Genomic DNA, 21,368 nt, shown 5'->3' with positions numbered 1-21,368 from the left:
TTGCCTGTTGTTGGCTCCCTTTCTTTTTTCTTCTCTCTCTAATTGTTTGCCTCTCCTGGTGATTCCTTCTGCTGGGGTGCATGGAGTTGTGGTCCTTATTATCTCTTTCTGGAATGCCCTTCGGAACATTTTGGAGTGCTGGTTTGGAGGTCTTAAGTTTCCTCAGATGTTATTTCTCCATCAATTTTGAAAGATAGTTTTGCAGGATACATCAATCTGGATTGGAAATTGTTTTCCTTTAGAACTTGGAGTATTTCACTCCAAGCCGTCCCTTACTTGAGAGTTTGTGCTGAGAAGTCAGCTGTAATGCTGACGGGCTTGCCTTTGTAGGAAATTTGTTTCTTTTCGCTAATAGTTTTTAAGATTCTATTCTTGTGTTGAATTTCTGGAATCCTGACTATGATATGCCTGGCTGTAGACTTTTTTTCATCATTGCTATCTAAAGTTTTACATGTCTCACTTACTGGTATGTCAAATTCTTTTTCTCTACCAGAAAAGTTTTCTGTTATGATGTCTGTGAATATGTTTTTAATGTCATTTGTGGTATTTCCTGCTTGTTCATGGACTCCAGCTAACCTTAAATTATACTTCTTTATATCATCTAGCAGCTGCTGGATTGATTTCTCATCATCTCTTTCTGGTTTTGAGAAATTGTTCTTTTCCTGTTGCTAGCTGCAAGCTTGTCTTCAATATCTGAGATCCTGTCCTCACTCATATTGCCCTAATCTGCTTCCAATAGTTTTCAGTGGAGTTTTTATTCTCCTGGATTTCTGCCTGAATCTTCTTTATGGATTCCATTAGTTTCCTATGCTGTGCTTCCATAATTTGCTTAAGCTCATCTATTTTTAGTCTGTGTCTGCTCTAACATTGCTAAGCATGGTGTGTATTTTGGTAATCTCTATAGTTCTTTGAGAGATTATTTCTGATTGCATTTTTTCCAGAGCCTCATTCAATTGTTATGTTGTTTCCACTGCAGAGGGATCTGGTGGGGGGCTTTCAGATTTTTCCACCCCATTGACCCCTGGGTTTGCCTTTGGTGAACTGGATGTCTGGCGATGCATCTTGTTTAAGCGTCTTCTCATTTCTTTTCTTTTTTAGTTTAATTCCTGGTGTGATGCTTGTAAATTGCCTCTGGTGGGTTGCTTTAATGGTGGTATTTAGGACACTTAGTGATGATTACTTCTCTGAGGTATCTTCCAGGTGTAGCTGTTGGAAGCTCTTACCTCTCATAGTTTGTTGGAGATGAGAAGCTGTTGCTCATTTGGCCTAGTGCCTGGTTCTTCGGCACTGTGCCACAGTATTTTCTGTGACCCTTAGTTAATCTCAGTTATGGATTAACAGGGCCAACAGCCATTTAGAACAATTTATCTCAATTTGGGCCATAGTGGTACCAATAGCATCAAACACAGCCTGTAAAACAACAAATTGAACTAACCTGTTATTTGCAACTTTTAACCTTATGAACTAGATTTGTGATGATATAACAAAATATAAGACCAACCAGATAATTAGATACAATATATAAGTCTGTAATGTGTCAATTTTGCCCTTGGGGTTAAAATTTAAGATGGGTTAAGGAGATAATAGAGAAGTAGAAAAAGAGAAAGACATTAGAAATAAGGACGGAAGACAAAGATGGGTCCTGCCAACTTGGGGAATCTGGTAAAAAAGATTGAAAGAAAGGAGAGGTGGAAGAGATAAAAACTAGAATAAAACAGAACTACCTCCATGAAGAGGTTAGGAACCACTCTCTCATTCATAAAAAACAGAGAAAGAGAAATAAAAAACCAAACTGAATAAATCAAACAAGGAAAAAAGGAGAAACAGACAAACAAAAGGGTCCACTTCCAGGATTCCCGCTGGGTTCACTAGGAGACAGCCTGTGGAGAGAGTCTCTATCCCAGCAAGGCAGCAGGTGCTTTATGGTGGCGTAGATGAGCTCAGCAGGCCTGTCCTGAGACCAGACTCACCAGGCTCGCCGCAGTGCAGGCAGTTTCCACGGCTAGGATCTTGCACCCAGCTAGGATCTGCTGGAGGAAGTCCACAGCAGTTCTGGTTCTGGACTTATCCGGCCCAACTCCAAAACGGCTCCCAGCCAATCGCTCTCTCCTGTTGGAGGACTGAGTCCTCTGCACTGACCGCTGGCCAGTGCTGTCCCCCAGGTCCGCTGCTCCCCTCCATTGCTGCGTCTCTCTGCAGAGCCCTCTGGGGCTGCCAGCCACCTTGACTGTGACCCTGACCCTGCATCCCCAGGTTCCAGCAGCTCCTCTGGAGCAGTTAGCCCAGCTCTGAGCCAGGAGCTGCCAGCTGTCGTAGGCTTTTTCTTTGTTGAAGTTTTCCTTTTTACTCTCTATGGGCTTCAGTTCACACCTCAGATTCTTCCTGGGCCCAGGGAACCTACTCCATTCCTTCTTGTCTTCCTCATGATGCTATATCTCAATATCTCTATTTCTTTCTCTCTTTAAATTAAAAAAAAATTTTTTGTCTTTTTTTTTTTTTTTTAATCGGTACCAGGGATCGAACTCACGACCACACACTTGCAAGGCAGGCGCTTATGCCGCTGAGCTAAATCCCCAGCCCCATAAAAAAGTTTTTAAAAAAAATTTTTAGACAGAGTCTCAGTACGTAGTCCATGTTGGCTTCAAAGTTTCAGTGATCCTTCTGCCTTGGCCCACCAAGTGCTAGGATTATAGGCATGTGCACCGTGGCCAGCTCTGTTCCTTTTTTGCTTTGTTTGTTTTTATGCTTTAAGATATACTATGTAGTCTCACTACGCAGTCTGGCCTTGAACTCACCATGTAGACCACGCTGGCCCCAAACTCATGGAGATCCTCCTGCCTCAGCCTCCTGAGCGGTGGACTTGACAAGGGTAAGACACTACTTCCTGCCTTGATTTCCATTTCTAAGGTTGTGAGGTGGGTACAGCTGTGCTCTGAGGCCTAGAATGCAAGTGTAGATGAGGAGGATGCGGATAGTGGGGCTGGAACTCACTGTTGAACGTCTATCATTAGGAGTCGGGCAGTGCCTGGGCTACAATGCACACTGTGTTTCTACTTCTTGTAATCATCTCCCTAGAAGGAACTTAAATGAATGAATGAATTTTAATTAATTTAACAATATCTAACATTCATGGAGCAGCCTCTGCTAAACTCATGATTTCTCCTATTTTATAGATGAGGAAACTGAGACTAGCAGAGGTTAACTCATTAGAGGTCACAGCTATGGAAAGGTGGGGCTGAGATTTGGGCTCAAGTGTCTCCATTATTTTGTCGGAGCTACAAGCTGAGCAGCAGTGACTGGTGTCCTCCGGGTTTAGATGTCCTGCAGGAGTTGTGGCTGAGCCAGGTGTGGTTGTGCACACCTGTAGTCCCAGCACTTGGGAGGCTGAGACAGGAGGGTCACTGTGATTTTGGGCCTGTCTAGGCTACCTAGTGAGTTCAAGACCAGCCTGGACTATGTGGTTCTCTTTTGGTTGGCTTATTTGTTTTGCCACACTTGGGATTGAACCCAGGGCCTTCACACTAAGCTATTTCCCTGTCCTTTTCTTATATTTTATTTTGTGAAGGGATCTAGCTTAATCACTAGTTGCCCAGGATGGGTTCAACTTTTGATCCTCTTGCCTCGGCCTCCCTGAGGGCTAGGATTATATGTGTGTGCCTGCATGACAAGTTTTAAACATAAAAAAGAATTATTTATCAGCGTGAAGTAACAGATATCAAAGCAATTGTGTGAGACCCTGGGTTTGATCTCCAGCACTACAAAAAACCAAAATACCAAGTAAGAAATAAGTCATGGTATCTAGGAGAGATGCTAGGGACTGGGGATTTAGCTCAGTGGCTCAAGCACTTCCCTGGTAAACCCAAGGTCATGAGTTTGATCCTTAGTACAAAAAAAAAAAAAAAAAAAGAGAGAGAGATGTTACATGCATAGTATGGAATATCAAGCAGTCATGAAAAATTAAGAATTTTAAAAGATATTTAAGATGGGGAAATATTCATTAAAAATAAGAGAAAAAAGTAGAGTACAAAATTATGTACACTGAATGAGTTGGCTATGATATTACACACATGTAATTCCAGCATCTGGCAGGCTGAGGCAGGAGGATCACCATGAGTTTGAGGTCAGGCTAAACTACATGAGTTCAAGGCTAGCCTGAACTACATAATGACACTTTCTCAAAAAATACCAGAATAAACCAAACAAACAATCCAAAAGTATGTAAAGCAGCTAAAATCAATATGAGAAAGATGAACAGGTAAAGAAAAATGCAACTGGGTGAATGATTTGGGGATGACACTGCAATGCCTGTACCACTGTTACCCCTGATGGATGTACTTTAAAATTTCCTGGTAGTTTCTTTCTTTTTTTCTTTATTTTTATCTGTGTGTAAAATGGGTTTGCAAAAGAAACAAGTAGTGTGAACAACATGATTTCAATTTCAAGATGCAAGTGTAACAAAAACTACAGTAAATGTTCAAATTTTTAAAAATGCATAAAGTTAAGGACACATCACCATTAATCCACTCTCAAAATTCACCCCCTTGCTTCCAACATATGTATCCCATTGTTTTTGCTGCTTTTTTTGGGGGTGGGGGGGTGGGGACAGGGTTTCACTATGTAGGCCAGGTGGGCCTCAAACTCACAGCAATCCTCCTGCCTCAGCCTCCTGAGTGCTGGAATTACAGGCATGTGCCACCATACCTGGCTAAAATGTTTTTTTCTTAAAGAAATTTTAACAATATAGAAAAATATGTTACAGAATAATAAAGTGCACACTCCCATCCCTACTGCCCAAAGTTGAAATTATGCATATTTTTTTTATATTTAATTTCCATCTTTATTTTAAAGAAATAAACAGGTCCCATTTAGGACTGTCTCTCTTGAGTATTGAAAAAAAAGAAATTAGAGAGAGCGGCCTGTCTGAGACAGTCCAGGGTGGTGCCGCTTCTAGAGCAGGCGGGCCACACTCGGGGACTTTTAACTTCCATCCACCTTCAGCCCGAGGTTTGGCTCTAAGCTACTGTTTCCAAGAGGGAGGTGGCCCGGTGGCCAAGGTGCCAGATTTGCCTGGCGCTTCCCCTGGAACATAGAATGGCAGGCGGGCTGGGAGAGGTGGGGAGGCCGAGCACCTCCCTCCTGAGGTCACTTGGTGCCCAACTTGTGTTTATGTAGCGGGTGGGGCTGTGCCTGGGGCTGGGAGCCTCCGCTCTCAGGGGAGCTGGCCCTGGGCAGCCACAAGGGAAGGATGGAGAAATCACTGTCGCATGCCAAGCCCAGAGGTGCAGCCTGCGAGGATTCTGGGAAAGGAGGGCTGCAGCCAGGAGGTCAGGTGGCGGTGGGGGACCACTCTCGTGCCAGGGGACAGTGGGGAAGGAAGGGAGGAGGGGAAAAAGCAATGGGCACGGGGCTGGGGATTTAGCTCAGTGGCATAAGCGCCTGCCTTACAAGCAGGCAGTCGTGAGTTCGATCCCTGGTACCGATAAAAACGAAAAAGACAAAAAAAAAAAAAAAAAAAAAAGCAATGGGCACTATGTGTCTTAGATACCTTTCATAGCTGGGACACAATACCTGACACCCACAGTTTAAAGGGCAAGAAGTGTAATTTAGCTCACCGTCTGTGGAGGTTTCAGTCCATGGCCAGCTGACACCAAGGCACGGCAGCTCCACAGAGGGGCCTGGCGGAGGGGAGCTGCTCACCTCATGGAGGTCGGTGGGGGGAGCAGAGAAGGGAGGGGCGGTGAGGGGAGGCAGAACTTCTGGGTCACAGCCTCATCACCTGCCTCCAACACGCAGGCTCCCGTCCTAACAGCAAGGCAGCTGTAAGCCCCATAATCCATCGTCTTCCAAAGGTCCCGTTTATGGTCTTGGAACTTCTGGGGCCCAACTGGCCGGACTTTACTCTGAGCTACACCCGATATGATTGGCTGTGACCTAAGGCTGGGTTTTTCTGAAGCTCAGAGCCCTTGTAAATGGGAGATGCTGAGCCCTGAGGATGACAATAGATGATTCCTCTCCCAGTGGCTAGAGGATAAAACCTGACAGCAAACAAAAGGGATTCTGGGTTTTGCACCCACCAGGCACTGAACAAAACATCTGGGACGAGGGCCTGAGACCTGTGGGTTTCCACCGCCTCCTCCACCTGCACCTGATCTCAGACCCAGTGTCCAGGCTGAAGTGGTCGGGGAGAGCAGAGCCTCCACCCCTTCGCAGGTGTTGAAAGTCCCCTGCTTGGAACTCCATCACCTCATGCCGAACACAAGTAGGAGAAAAGCCAGGTATGGTGGCTCACGCCTGTAATCTCAGCACTCAGGAGGCTGAGGCAGGAGGGTTGCTGTGAGTTCCAGTCTGGGCTACACAGTGAGACTCTTGTTTCAAAAATAAAAATTAAAATTAAAATTAAAAGAGGAGGGACATAATGTTTGAGAATGAACAGAAGGAGAACTGCAGCTGACCCTGACATGACAGGGAAGTGGGATAGGGGAGACCAGCACATTGTACTCTGATTGACAGACCCCCAAGCCTTGACGCTTGCCAGTTTGACTGTGCCACACTAACCCCTTTTTCTCCTCCCCCTGCCTCTGCTCTCTGAAGGCCTTTCAGACAGACCATCACCGTATTATTAAGAATGACAACATCTGTTGGTCACTTCCGACTGCTGATTCTGTGCCGGCAGTGTGTTAGTGCCTCACATCACTGTCCTGGAAACTGATGAGGGGGAACTGTTGTTTTCCCCAAGGTACAGATGAGAACACTGAGATACAGAAAGGCTGAGAGATTTGTTGAGCTCACAGAGAAAAGAAATGGCTTAGCTGGATTTTTTTTTACTGGTGATTGAACCCCTGGCTTTTACTCTGAGCTATATCCCAAGCCTTTTATTTACTTTTTATTTTGAGACAGGATTTTGCGAAATTGATAATTTTCCCAGGCTGGACTTGAATAGTTTTTTCTTTTTAATTTTTTGAGACAGAATTTCACCAGGCAGTTAAAGCTGGTCTTGAACTCATTTTGTAGCCCAGGGTGGCCTTGAACTCACAGTGATCCTCCTGCCTCAGCCACCTGAAGTGCTGGGATGACAGGTGTGCACTGCCATGCCTCACTGACCAGCTGGGACTATAGTGAGGCTGGGAGAACTTGAGTGAGAAAAAGAGCCCTGATGGACAGGAAGGTGTGCTGCAGACAGCGCCCCATCCGACCTGCTGTTGTGTTACAGCGGGTCCTGCTCATGGGCTGCTGGATTCTGTCCATGTCACCCAACCTGGCACCCAAGGGATCTTCTTGTGGCTTGGGTACAGAATGAGGCTTCTCATTTCAGAGAGTTTCCTGACTCTTCGCCCAGTGAGACTCTGTTCAGATCTGCAACAGGGGGAAGGGGCAGGGGGCAATGCCCTGACTGTCTCCTTTCACCCTGGTCAGGCGGGATCTCTTCAGGACAGCAGTTCCCAGGTTCCAGGGTATTGTTGGAAAGTTGACAGAGAAAGTTGGGGAGTGGGGAGACAAACAAGAGACCTGAGGCCATTAAAAGTGTCCCCTGTAAGGCTAGAAAAACAATCAGAAGTACCAGGTGTGGTGCTTCACTTGGGAAGCTGAGGCAGGAGGATCACTTCAAATTTGGTGCTAGCCTGGACTATATGGTGAGTTCAAGGCCCGCCTGAACTATACAGTCAGGACCTGTCTCTAAACAAACAAACAAAAAACCCAACCCAAACAAACAATACTAATGAGGAAAATTCAGAGCCTACATGTTGGAACTACCCAGTGGGAACTTAAGCCATAGATGATACCCCAATGCTTGGGCCCGTGTGATACCTCAGACATCTCCCTGGACCCCTTCTTCCTCCAGAAATTTTTTTAGGGGTAAATCTAGTCATCATCCAGTTGGCTAAGAAGCCCAGGGTGTGTCATTTGTCCTAGCAGGTACTGAGCTTCTTGAAGAGGAGGCTGAGACATGTGATAACAAAAACCAACCAACCAACCAACATGGTAGGGACCTAGAATCTTCAAGGCTACTTCCCTTTATGCTCGACCTGGCCCACTTGGTGGATTTCATGGGTTTTGTCCCTCACTCCATGACTGTTGTTCTCTGGTCTTCCTCCTCATCTGCACTGACCTCCCAGGACCGGCCAAGATACAAGCCCAGAGAAGATGTCTCCAAATTCCAAAGATGCCCCATTTAGCTCTCTGACTAGCTGGGATGGCCCTCAGGCTTGAGTTTAAATCCATTTGTGTCATTTACTATCTCTGAGGAAGTCATATCTCCTCTTCAAGACCTAATCTGCTCACCTCTGAAACAGGAAAAGCAAAGATACATATGCAGAGCTGTGGTGATGATTACATCAGCTGATATAGGTATGATTTGGGACATGATATTCAGTTCATGGTGGTTGCTGGAACCCATAATTTTAAAAGACATAGTAAAGAAAATTCAGAGTTAGTTTCATCTTAAGAGAGGCATGTCTAGATTCCTAAAGTCCTGGCTGACCAACTTATACACTTGCTAGTCATTCTCCTTGAGATCTAATTCTTCCACATCCCAGTTGGCCAAGGAATGAGGGAGTCTTTCTCCTACACTTCTCCAGGATGTACAAGTAATCAGGGATGAGGTGCTCCCGTGGCTGGAAGAGGAAATATTTGTCCTGGACCTGCTATACCCGCCATCTTGGTCTCCACCAATGGCAGTCAGGATGGCTGAAAGATGGAAACCAAGGACCTAAGTGTCCTGGATGTAGGATCTGACTGAATGGCTGACACTGTAATGCCTCCACCTCCCTGTTTCCAAGCAGGGCCGACCTTTGGTCTATCTTAAAGGACAACAATGTGCAACGTGACAGTTCAGACCCTCTTCAGGGCTTTCTTATCTGTATTTGAGACAGGTAGTCAGTTAGCCAACCAAAAATTGTCTATGGTCAGCATAAGAGTACAGAATTTTGAGATTCAGCATATAAATGTCTTCAAACAGAACCTCCAGACAGTTGGTGATGGAAGTGGCCTCCTGGAGAGTTACAGGATCTCAGAAGGAGCCAAGGAGGACCTCTAATGAGATGCTGGTTAACACTAGATTCTCTCATTCATCTCAGGGAGAGCCATGGGATGTAGGAGCTGGAGGCCTGAGTGTTTCTGCTAGAAGGTGTACCAGCATGTGTCTACTGCACTCTCCTCATTGTATGACCGAAGGCTCAGCTCCCTGAGTGCTAGTTTGGATAAGTGACCCAAAGCTCCGGGGTTAAAAGCTTGGTCACCAGCCAATTGGTGGTGCTGTTGGGAGGTGGTGGAACCCTCAGACCCAGGGAGGAGGAAGACTTGGTAGGAGGAAGTTAGATTCCTGGGGAATTGCCCTTGAAGGGGATAATGGGATTCTGGTCCCTTCCAATCTGTTTGCTTCCTGGCTTGCGTGAGGTGAACTGGCCTCCTCTGTTACATGTTGCCGCCATTATGTGTGTTGTGGTACCAGAGGCCCAAAGCCACAGGGTGAGGTGACTACAGGCAGAAATCTCTGCAACTGTGTCCCCTCTTAAAGCTGACTCTCTGAGGAATTTTGTCACAGGGAAGGAAAGCTGACTTTCCTTCACTCTGTGTAAGTAGCTAGTGTGAGTCTGAGAAGAATGTTCTAGAGACGAAGTCTGTATTAGTCACTTTCCTGTCACTGGACACAATACCTGACACTCACAGTTTTAAGAAGGAGACTTTTATCTTGGCTCACAGTTTCAGTCCATGGCTCTGAGGCAGAAACATCATGGCGGAAGGGTGTGGTGGGGCAAAACTCCTCAGTTCATGGTGTCAGGAAAGCAAGGAGGGGGACAGCGCCAGAGAGGAGGAGGATAAGGACCTGAGGTGGAGCCCAGAGCCACACTCTGACCCATCCAGACACACCCAACAATGTGCCCTGCCAGTCGCTAGGTCCCAAACCCAATCCAGTTGTACCTTGCCCTAACTACCACAAAGTCTGTGACAGCTTTAGGTGTCTAGGCTGGGGAATAAGAAAAGAGAAAGGCTTTATTTATTTATTTTGGGGGTGAAGTTGTCTTTGCAGGTACAAGAAGCAAACTAACACCCAGGCATGGTGGTGTATACCAGTGTAATCCCAACACTCGGGAGACTGAGGCAGGAAGATCACTGTGAGTTCAAGGCCAGCCTGAACTACACAATGAGATCTTATATATATAAAAAAGAAAGAACAAAAAGAAAAGAAAAAGGAAAAGGAAAAAAACTTAACAAATAAGCATTGATTCCACAAATTTTTATTAACCTTCTATGCCCGGGGCCTGTGCTAGGCACAGCAGGAATATAAGAGGGGTGAAATGCTGTAAGGTGAGGTACAACAGAAAACCAACCTCAGCTGGCTGGCTTCAACAAAAGGACATTGTTTAGCCCACCCAGCTGGAAGTCCAGAGATAAGGCAGATGTTAAGGACTGAATTGTGCCCCCCACCACCACCATTTTCGTGCACAGAGGCCTCATCCTCAGTGTGACTCTGTTTGGAGATGGGGTTCTTCAGGACTAAGGGTGAAATCCTAATCCAACAAGAATGGGGTTCTTCTAAGAAGAGGAAGAGTTGGGTGTGGTGGTGTACATCTGCAATTCATTCCAAACTTGCAAAGCTGAGGCAAGATGACTGTCATGTGTTTGAGACCATCCTGGGTTACATAGTGAGTTCAAGGCCACCTGAACTACATGGTGAGACCCTGTCTCAAACAAGCAAACAAACAGTTTGTCTCTTTCACAGAATTTAGAAAAGGCGGTCTAAGGTTGCTAGGAGAGCATAACCTTTTTCCACAAACAGTTTCCGTGAATATATCCAAGGAGACGTCTTCAATCGCTGACATCTCCCAGCCAGGGAGAAGGGATAGGAAAGGACAGGTACCTTCCTACTGAGGGCAGCTTGAAGATGGTACTAACATTTTCCATCCTTGGCCATTGGTGAGAACCTATGGCCTCCCTCAAACTGCAAAGGGTGCTGGGAAATGTAGTCTTCAGCAAAGCCACAATCTGCTCAGTAGAAAGTCCTATTAAAGAAAGGGAGAGTCAATATTAGTGCTGCACTAATATTGACTAATGTAGGCCAGCTTCCTTAACCAATTCCTGGAACTGAACAAGGAGTCCCCTTCCACAGAGGCCTACAGGCTCGTCTAAGCTTCTGGACTCTGGCTGCTTCTTGTAACAGCTTAACTGGCACTTTGTACACTGGGTCTTGTGTTCCTTTGGCTTCTCTGCGGAACCTGTGGGGGAAAGTAGGTGCTGGATAGTCAACTCATAAGGTCTATTTCATGACCTGCCCTTGAGGTTCTCAGGATCTGGGGGATGGGACAGATTCAAGCAGATAATTAGGGTATGACATATGGTAAATTAGCAACGAAATATAAGGCCCAATGCAAACAGGGGGGAATTACAAGATAGCAGCTTAGAAGGCAAGCAAAAAGTCCATTTTGGCTGGGTCCTAAGAGATGATGGGCTTTTCCTAAATGGTTTTGGTTGGAAACTGTTTTTCAGACAAAGCTGACAGCAAAAGTGTGAGGACCCCTAGGATGTGGCTAGTGGCCTGGGGTGCCAGAGCTGGAAGTTGGGAGGTGGGGTGGGATCAGTTTTTGAAGGGCACCCCAGGGCCATGGGCAGGAGCAGCCTGTCCGATAGGTCCTGGAAGCCATGCAGTGGAGATATGCGATCTGTCTTTCTCCGAGGTGGGGGCTGGGGGATGACTTGTTAGGAAGCTATTTCATAAATGTGGTTGAGTAATGCAGACAGCCTGCATGGATGAGGGTTTCGGTGGTGGGAACTGGGGCCAGGAGGCAGTTTGCAGAAATTTTCGCGGTAGGATGACAGCACTTGGGAACTGGTGGGCTGAGGGGGGCTGAGAGAGGCCGAGGGGGTGGCGGTTGCAAGATGGTTAAATACGATCCGAAGTTTACATGCTTGTGCTAGGAACCTCGAGAAACACAGGAAACACAAGTTTGGGGGGGTGAGAGGGGAAAATGCCTTTCTGCTGTCTTGAGCCTATGACAGACATATTTGGGCTCCTTACATGTATAGCAGTCTCTTAGTGTCTGAACACTGTGTCCTGGCTCCACAGAACTGGCTCACTCCTGATTTCCCCCAGGACCCTCCTGTGATGCTCTAATCTAGGTCAGAAACCTCTCATGTGTTCCTTAGCACCCTGTCTTCCCTCTACGTACCTCTCACTGAATTGCTGTGGGTTGTTTAATGGCATTCCTAGCCTCTCCTGTCTTGGAACCAGGAGCACACACACACCTACATATACTTACTTATTCCAGGCGCCATTTTGCCATCTGACGAGAACAGTGCCTGGCACAAGTGGGCACTCATACTGGGTTTGAGGCCTCCAACAGCTGCCCCTGGGAATAGGAATTGGCCAGTTGTTTGGACCCTAGCCTATTCAGGAGTGATGGACGTTAACAAGGCCACCATGGGGATAAGTAGTGTGATATTTCTGGGATCTAGGCCCACATGACTCTGGACCAGTGGGTCTCAACCAGGTGCCATTTTGCCACCTGACATATCTGGGGCCATTTTGGCCTGGATCACAGTGGGGTGAGTGAATATGTGTGGATGTATGTGTGCTCCTGGTTCGAAGAGAGGAGAGGCTAGGGATACCGTTAAACTTCCCACAACAAAGAATCCCCCAGCCCAACGTGTCAATAGTTCCAAAACTGAGAAGCCCTGCCGTAGAAATGGGCGAGCCAGCTGGCAGGGTCAGGTTCCAAAATGGCCTACTGGCTGCTATGGTCCAAGTGAGTAAGAGCAGGACCAGTTTAGAGGCTGTCACAAGGGCGATAGACTTGTGATGTGCAGCCAGGAGCCACCTTGGACAGGGGCTCGGTTGCAGGCCCCAGCACCTTGGCGGTTTCCCCTCAGCTGAACTCTCGGCCCTGCGCCCGGGCAGCCCAGCCTGGCGCTGGCCTCCCTCTGACTCACTGAGCTGGGTTTCTCTGGCTCCTTAGGGGAAGGCACCGCACTCGCTTCCCGCCCCATCTGCCTCGCTGATTATTTTCAGCTTGGCTTGCAGAGGCCCAACGCTGCAATTACTCCCCAACCTCAATGGCTCCTTCTGAAAATAACATTTGGGTCGAAGAAAACCTCAGTCTGGTGGGCTGGATTTTATATGAAACGGTTAAAGTGTGGGTGTGGGTGCGGGGGTGGGGGTGGGGACAAGGGAGTGGCACAGTAGCATAATTAAGAGAAGAATCTGGAGGAAAAGGACAGAAAAGGAAGTAGGGAGAGAGAGGGGCTGTGGCCGAGAGAAAATAGACCTACCGGGCAGGGGTCATCAATCTTTCAGAAGGCTGATGCCAAGTCCTCATGGGTCCCTCTAATTGAAGGTTGTGTAATAACCCATCCTCCCCCCAAACTTTGAGGCCTGGGAAATTCGTGTCTGCCTGGGGCCAAAAGAATTAGTCTATGGGCATACCAATCTTTATCCAAAGTAGTGACCAGATTTTCCGACCCTAAAATAGGAGACACATGGTCTGACATAGGATTTTGGTTCCCAATCCAGTAGAAAATGGCATTCTGGGAAATGTAGTTTCAGTGCAGATAGGCAGACTTTCCAAGCTGTTTCCTGGTCAATGGCAGAGAGCAGATAGGACATTTCAAATAATGGTTCTCTTGAAAGGAGGGTGGGGGAAGGGGGAAAAGATAAAGTTTTATCATGTACAGGTATAAATTCTCTCTGATGAATATGATCATTATGTATATCTAAAAAGTACCAACAAAATTTGATAAAAAATATATTAAAAATGGTAGTAGTTCTCTAGCTGGATGAGGTAGTGCTTATAGTCTCAACTATTCAGGAGGCCGGGGCAGGAGGACTGCAAATTGGAGGCCAGACTGGGCAAAGTAAAGCCCTGTTTCAAAAGGAAAGGGGCTGGGAGTGTAGCTCAGTGGCATTGTACCCCTGAGTTCAATACTCCATACTGCAGAATGAGAAAAAAGATTCTCATGGACACCGGAGTCTTACGGCATTTTAGTTCAGGGAAGAAAGTGAAACCCCAGAAAGGGGAAGCCTGGGCCCTCACGGGTGGACGGGGATGTAGGGATGAGGAGAAACTCATTTGCAAACACCTTTGGGGTTCCAAAGCAGCAGACGGACTGAAAAATAAGGGCTGAACAAGTGAAATTTGAGAAAAGAGGCAGGAAAGAGTCGCACACATTGGTTAAAAGCTGGATTCTGGAATCAGCCCAATGAAGGTCAGAGGGCCCCTCTGCCATGTAGGCAGTGTCCCCACCCCTCTGTGGCTGGAGAGGGGACTTTGGTTCTGCCCCACATTGCTCACTGGTTGAATGTGATCTTAGTTCAAGGGGCTTCTGGGCTGGTAGGGAGCAGGTCATCATATTTGAGTGGCACTGAGGGTACACCCCACGTAAGTACTAGAATCCAGCAGAACATGCTGGAGAAGGGGCAAAAGCCACCCAGCCTCACAAGGACAGACGAGCCCCTTAGGCAGAGCCTTCTAGACGGGAGAGAAGTACTGAGTGGGCCAGATCACAGCGGGGCACAAAACTACTGTTGTGCTCATTCCACAGACAGGGAAATTAAAAGTCATTCAGTTAGTCCTGGCACACTTGGTGTCGGGATCCCGGTGGATGTGATTCATGTACCCTATGGTAGGACTCTCAGGCTTCCCAGCTTCTGAGAGACCTTTATCTGGTTGTTGGCATTGAAAGAGGGGTAGGATTTGAAGAATCTGGCCACTGGGTCGGTCCTCCTAGCACAGGGTGGCGGTGTAGGAGTCACGCTAATGGAGTTTGCCCCCTGGCTCTGTGATTTTAGGCCGGTGGCTCAACCTCTCTGTTCCTTACTTTTCTTCTCTTTAAAATGGGAACAACTCCCACCTCTGAAGGTGTCCTAAGGAGCTAAAAATGTCTACTGTGCTCAGAACAGTACCTGGATCCAGACACGGTGCTGCACATCTGTAATTCCAGCAAGAAAACTGGGGCAAGAGGGTGGACAGTTCGAGCCTCACTTAGGAAACTAAGCGAGGCCCTGTTTCAAAATTTAAAAGGGGGTGGGGTGGGGGAATGTAGCTCAGTGTGAAACTCTTGGTTCATTCCCCAGTAATGAAAAAAAAAAGTGCCTGGAACATTGACAGCCACCCGATACTCTGGCTATTACCTCCAGAGTTTCTCTGCAAATGCAGTAGGCAAGGCAGTTTTAGCTAGCATATATACATTTTTTATTTGAATTGTTCTAAATTTATTTTCAGGTCGTGGTTTTGCTAATGCTATTGCTTAGAGCGAGGACACATTAAAAAAAGGGAATTAAAGTTAATTTTGTGAAAAAGTTAATAAAATAAAACAAAACTTAAACTCTCTAATATACATGCAAAGTGGATGGCAGAGAAAATCATGAAGGTAATATCTGAATGGCTGGAAATTTTGAAAAAAAAAAATACAAAAAACTAACCCAACAACAACAAAAAACCATACTGTGGTGCATGTTTCCCGCCTGTAAATAAAACGTTCCAGGGCAGGCATAATCTGACAGCGCTAACGATATTTGAATCTCGACATAATCCGAGATAGGGAGGCTCCGAAAGGGAGCCTGAATCCAAAGGCCCAGCTCTGGAAACCAAAAACCAAGCCCTCGATTTCGCTTTCCCGGCGATTCGGGCCTCTCAGATTTTTTTTTTTTTTTTTTTTGGATCACTGGGTCAATAAGTCAGCCAATGCCGCGGGAGAAGTTTAATTAAGCTCAGATCACCGGTGAGAGCTGCCAAAGGTCGCCCCGCCCTCCAGGCCCCGCCCCCAGGCCGCGGCGCCCTACCCCCAGCACATCTGGAGAAAAGCTTCCCCCGCCCCGTGAGGCAGGGCCGCAGTCCGCGCATGCGCATCGGCCAGGCCCCGGGCGCCCCACGGCGGGGCTCCACTCCCAGAACCGCGTTGCAAGCTGTTGCATCAGACAGCAAGCAGCCAGTGGGGCCTTCAGGGTTTCTAGAAAGATAGGAAAGGTTTGAGCTCCTCTGTGGTCACTTGGGAGCGCTGGCTGTCACTCACGGTGTTTACAAGCCAGTAACATGATCCCCTGCAATCTCAAGTTTGCACCCGCTTTTGCAGGGCGGCGTGGGGGCAGGGGTTGGCCGCAGGTGCCTCCACCCACGCCCGGCCCCAGGCTGGGCTCACTGAACCGGATTCGGTCTGGTTTATTCATGGCAGAGACCCCGGAGGAATGAGCTGGGTTTGATTTCTCTTCCCGAGTACTAGAATGCCCCTGAGGAATTTCGCACTCTGTGAAAGTGCAAAACTAATTTCCCCAGACAAGCACCGAAGCCGGTCCCCCAAAGGGCTTGGCAAGCTCCCAGAGGAAGATTCGGTGGCTTCCAAGTCTCTATCCCGGCAGCTGGGCTCGCAGAGCCTGAGCTGGGAGCCCCTCTGGCCGCCTGAATTCTTGGTGGGAAGACACGCCCTTCCCACGAGGTCCTGCTGGGCGCATCTCAGCCCCCCATGGGAGAGATTTGGGATGTGGGCCAGGGAAATGCAGAGCCACAGACTCCTGCATAGGCGACACACATGGAAAGCATTCCCTAGATTCTAACGGCTCTCCAGCCAGAGCCAGGCAGTTGCCTACTCTCCTGGCCTTTCCCGTCTCCGGGGCATTGCTTTCTATCCTCAAAGGGAGAGAAAAGCGTGCTCTATCTGCTAGGGTAGGGTGTTCAAGTACCATAAGGGAAGCCTGGCGTCTTGGTGTAGGTTTGTAATCCCAGCACTTTTTTTTTTTTTTTTTTTGTCTTTTTCCTTTTTATCGGTACTGGGAATCGAACTCACGACTGCCTACTTGCAAGGCAGGCGCTTATGCCGCTGAGCTAAATCCTCAGCTCCTAATCCCAGCCTGGACAATTTAGCCACTTCTGAAATAAAGGAGGGGGCTGAAGGTGTAGAGAAGCCCTGGGTCCAATCCCCAGTACTGGGGCGGTTAGGTACTTATTTGGAATCTTTTTTTTTTTTTTTTTTTTGAGACAGCATCTGGCTGTGTAGCCCAGCCAAACCTTGAACTCTTGAATATCCTCTTGCCTCTGCCTCAGCCTCCCAAGTGCTAGGATTACAGGCATGCACTACCATGCCTGGCTGGAAACTGCTTTCTAAAGGGATTTTCAGGGGAAAAAAAGAAATCTGAATCCTGCCATTCAGTTCTCTTTATTTTTTTGGAGTGGGTTAAGACCAAGATCACTCAGTACTGATGGATTTTCCAGAAACACAGAAACTGCCAATTTACCTTAAACATTGTCTTTTTTTAGGGTGTTGCTGATGAAAAACTTGTATAATCTGGAGCGCTAAAACAAGCCCGGTATTCTTCCTTTCCCTTGTTATGTGTATCACTCAATCCCAAAATTCAGTTAAAAAAAAAATGACCCAAAGTGCTGGTAAGCATTATCCAGAAAGTCACTGTTGATGGTTTAAGCCAGCATTTTCCTGTGAACAGTATTATGTCACTGTGGGATTTTCACTGTAATAGATACTTCATAAATATGGCCTCGTTATTCTGGTCATCAGTAGCAGCGCTCTTAGGAGCCCGAAGGAATGATGAGTGGAGGATGGGAAGAGTACTGGCAAGTGCCGGGCCCAGAACCGACCCGAGTCCCTCCCATTCCATGGGCCTGAGTCCTCCTCTGGCAAATGGGTATCACCAAGGTGGGGCACCTGGGGCCTGGAGTGGGTCCACTGGCAGATGTGTCTGAGCAGGTGTCCCCAGCTGTGGGGCCAGGCATGAAAGCTGGTGCCATCAGAAGCTGAGGGGAAAGGGAGAAGGTGACGACACAAACTCAGGTCCCTGCTGTGCTCGAAACACCTACCTATACAGCGTGCTCTCGATACGTATTTGTGGAATGAGGCGCTGAAGGAATGAGAGAATATGCCAGCAGGGACAGAGAGTCCAGGAATTTTTGCAGGGCAGTCTGGGACGGCCTGCTTTCTTTTGCATTGAGTGAAGAGCAGAATTCTCCTGGTTTAAAAACCTAGTGTAGCTGGGCGTGGCAGTGGCCGCCTGTCATTCCAGCACTTGGGAGGCTGAAGCAGGAGGACCACCACAAGTCTGAGGCCAGCCTGGGATGCATAGCGAATTCAAGGCCAAGCTGAAGTATATAGCCAGACCCTGCCTCAAAAACAAAATAAAAACAATAAAGACAGAGGAATCAAGCCAGAACTATTAAATGACAAGTCTCATAAGCTCCTTTCTGCTTTGGATTCTGTCTGGAAAAGCCACCAGGTGGTGACTGCAGAGCCGTACTGTCAGTCTGCTTAGCTGAGCCTAAACCATGCCACCTGCCGTGGTTGCTCCCCCCAGTCTCGATTGTACCTCCATCGAGCACTCCTGGACTCTCGACACTACACACAGCTCAGAGCCAGACACCACTCCTGTGCTAAGGACTCAGGGTCTACACTCCCGGTGAGAAGTCTCCCCTGAAGTGTGTAAGGGGAGTCCTCATTCCCACTTTTGGACGTGGCCCTCCGTCCTGGAACCCACCACATTTGAAGTCTGTCGCTGGCTTCCCTTCTGTTTTTGCTATTTATGTGCCAGCTGAAAGGGTGGAGAGTCACATTAATTTTAAAATAAAACACAAATAGCAAAATGAGTCTTGGTGAAAGTAAAAACCACAGAAGGCATTTCTTTTTCCTCCCCTATTTTTCAGATTTTCCTAGAACCACCTTTATTTCCTTAGAGCCCAGACATAGAAAGTGTGTGGGCCTCTCTGGACGAATACCCTTCCAAGCTAAATCCTGCTCATTCCCGGTGCACTTTTAGATTTGTTTTTCTTTCTTTTTTTCCCCCCTCTTTCTCCTTTTTTTCTTTTCTTTTCTTTTGAGCTTAGAAAGCCAGTCAAGCCCCTAATTAATGTGGTGCAGTATTTTAAGCACTCTGGTAGACCGGGGGCTGTGTCGCGCTCTCCAGATCAGCACTCTCAGCTTGTGTGTTCCGGGAGATAGGAACCGCGTGGGTCCCCAGCTTGGCCACTTACCAGCTTCCCGACCTCATCCACGAAGTGGGAATAATGATCCACGCCTCTGCAGCCTCGAGCGGACCGTCAGTCAAGACATATAAAGGGCTCCAAGCAAAAAAGCCAGCAATGGGCGGTAGCTATTATGAAAATAGATCCTTTCATCTGCTGCTTCCGCAGCCAATCCCCTCCGCCCTTCTGTTATTTTAGAGAAGGGATGAAAGTTCGCTATTCCAAATGGATGATGGAGCCCCATTTTAAATCACCCGAGGGCGCACCAGAAGAGGGAGACACGGCGGCTCGGATTTGCAGACACCTGGGTCTTTTCACGGAATGAGATCAGTGTCCTCAGCCTGCTGTGCAGGACTCTGGACTCCTACAAGGCACATGGTGGGGTGGCAAGAGGACAGAAGATGAGGGACAGTAGTCAGACAAATCAGGTCTGGGACTGAGGTGAGGGAACAGAGGGGGGTGCCGGCCCCCAGAAGGAAAGCTTTTGCTCCGGGGCTCAGAGTTCCGGCCACGGTAGGCGACTGTAGGCGGAGGTCAGCCTGCCCGGCGCTGGTGGCCCGGACGCGAGGCGCGTGCGGCAGCGCCCTCTGCCGGCCGTCTGGGGGCTAAACCCCGGCGCTCCGCACGCGGGACTCGGGGTCCCTCCCGCCGCCCCGCCCCCGCTCCATCCCTGCCCGGGACCGTGCGCCCAGCCCGGGCCTGGATTCCGGGAGACGCGTCCTATCCTATCCTATGCCTGACAGGCTGAGCAGGGACGATGCTCAAAATTACACGATGTACCAGGGGATCGGCGACCGCACGAACCTATTCAAACCCTGCAGGGGCTGCGCCTCTTGGGATCTGGGGCCAAAGCCTGGTGGGCTGTCGAAGGTGGTTTGGATCCTCTATGGCCAAAACAGCGGGTTCTGCGAACAGACAGGAGCCCTGGGTTCGCTTTCTGCCTCGTCCATTTTCCGGCTAGGTGACCTTGGGCAAGGTACTTACATTTTCATGTGCCTTAGTTTCCTCATCTTTAAGATGGGAAGAATGATCCCGCCCTTAAATGAGTGGCCATGAGGATTACAGGGGTTGGAATTCTGGTACGAACGTCAGTTAGCTGTGTGCCCCAGGGCGAGTGACCTAACCTCTCTGTCCCGGTGTCCTGCAAAATAGGGATAATAAGGGTACTCACCTCCGAGGGTTGTCGCCCGCAAAGCGCTCAGCACCGTGCCTGGCACAGAAAGAGCGTTCAGTAAATGGTGGCTATCGTGCTTTTTGTCGTCATTATTGTTCTTAAGAGTGCTGAGCGCGCGAGCAGAGCTCCAGCCGGCGGCTATTATTAGTTCTTTCTCCGGCCCGGCTTTTCCGGGCATTGTTATGATCGTTTACCATGCGCTCCGTCCTTATCAGTAGCGAAGGACAGCCGACCTTCCCGAATTTGGAAAATCGAGGTTCCCCTGGAGGCAGGCCAAGGACGCGGCGGGGCGGCGGGCGGCATGGACCTCCCCAAGGAAGCCCGCGCCCCGCCGCCTCCTCCCGCGCCACCATGAGCGCGCGTCATCCCGCAGTGACGTCGCCAGGCCTCAAGCCCCAGGGGCGCGGCGGGGACGGCCCGAGAGGGTGTCCGGGTGGCCGAGGGGCGGCGGGCAGGGGCGGCCCGGGTCGGGTCTTCCGCGCCTCCTGCTGGGGGGCGCCCTCGGTGCCAAAGCGGCTCGGGCGCCCACGGCCGGCGCAGAGTCCGCGTGATCCCTCCGCTGCTGATCCTCTCACCCCTCTGCGCCCCGTCCCGTCCTCGCTGTCCCCCGGCTGCCCGCACGCTTCTCCCGGTGCCCTCCTCCAGGGCCCCTCCCCTGCTGCCAGTGCCAACAGCCGCCCACAGGAGGCGCTCGGCTCCCGGCTCCGCGCCGCAGCCCGGCGCGCCCACCCGCCGCCGGCACCCGGGCCCCACGCCCCGCCCCGCACGCGCCCCTGCGCGGTCCACCCGGTGACGGCGACCCCACCCGGCCGCCCGTCTCGTGCAGAGGTGTCCAGTCTGCACGCCGGCCTCCTGCAGATCCCGCCCCACCCGCCGCGGCCCGGAACCCGAGTCCGGATCGGATCGGCTGGAGGCGGCGGCCCTACGCCCTCCCGGACCGCTGTGCCATTTCCTGACACCTTTACGAGCAAGTTCGCGGGCCGGGGCCGTGCTACTGGAGGGCTTCAGGCCTGTGTTGCTGTCGGGCGCTACCTAGGGGATCTGCACCTCTTTCCACCTCCCAAATGGCTTCCTCCTCCTCCTCCTCCTCCTCCCGAACCCGAGCCGTGCGTCACCTCTTGGGGACGCCCCCTCCCCCTTCTGCTTGTGACTGAGGGAGGTGGTTCCGGGCCTCTAGCTGATTTTATTACGCTCCGGGGAGGGAGGTGACCTTCAGGACGACCTGTGGCTTGTGCCCCACCCCG

At 49.3% G+C, this 21,368-nt stretch overlaps 1 protein-coding gene across 1 annotated transcript in view; it reads right to left on the bottom strand.

Moving 5' to 3' along the window:
* Creb3l1 (cAMP responsive element binding protein 3 like 1) overlaps positions 1-20,452 on the bottom strand; it is a 68,724-nt gene extending 48,272 nt beyond the window's left edge. Inside the window, exon 1 of the mRNA XM_063227840.1 lies at positions 20,122-20,452. The gene's annotated coding sequence lies outside the window, so the exon portion shown is untranslated. The remainder of the gene's footprint in view (positions 1-20,121) is intronic.
* Between the last annotated feature and the right edge of the window lie 916 nt (positions 20,453-21,368).

The sequence above is a fragment of the Cavia porcellus genome, unplaced genomic scaffold (assembly GCF_034190915.1).
Source record: "Cavia porcellus strain 051 isolate PalLab524CR breed Dunkin Hartley unplaced genomic scaffold, mCavPor4.1 scaffold_17, whole genome shotgun sequence".
Classification (NCBI taxonomy): domain Eukaryota; kingdom Metazoa; phylum Chordata; class Mammalia; order Rodentia; family Caviidae; genus Cavia; species Cavia porcellus.
Note: the sequence above shows the minus strand (reverse complement) of the source record. Positions and strands in the feature narration are given on the sequence as shown.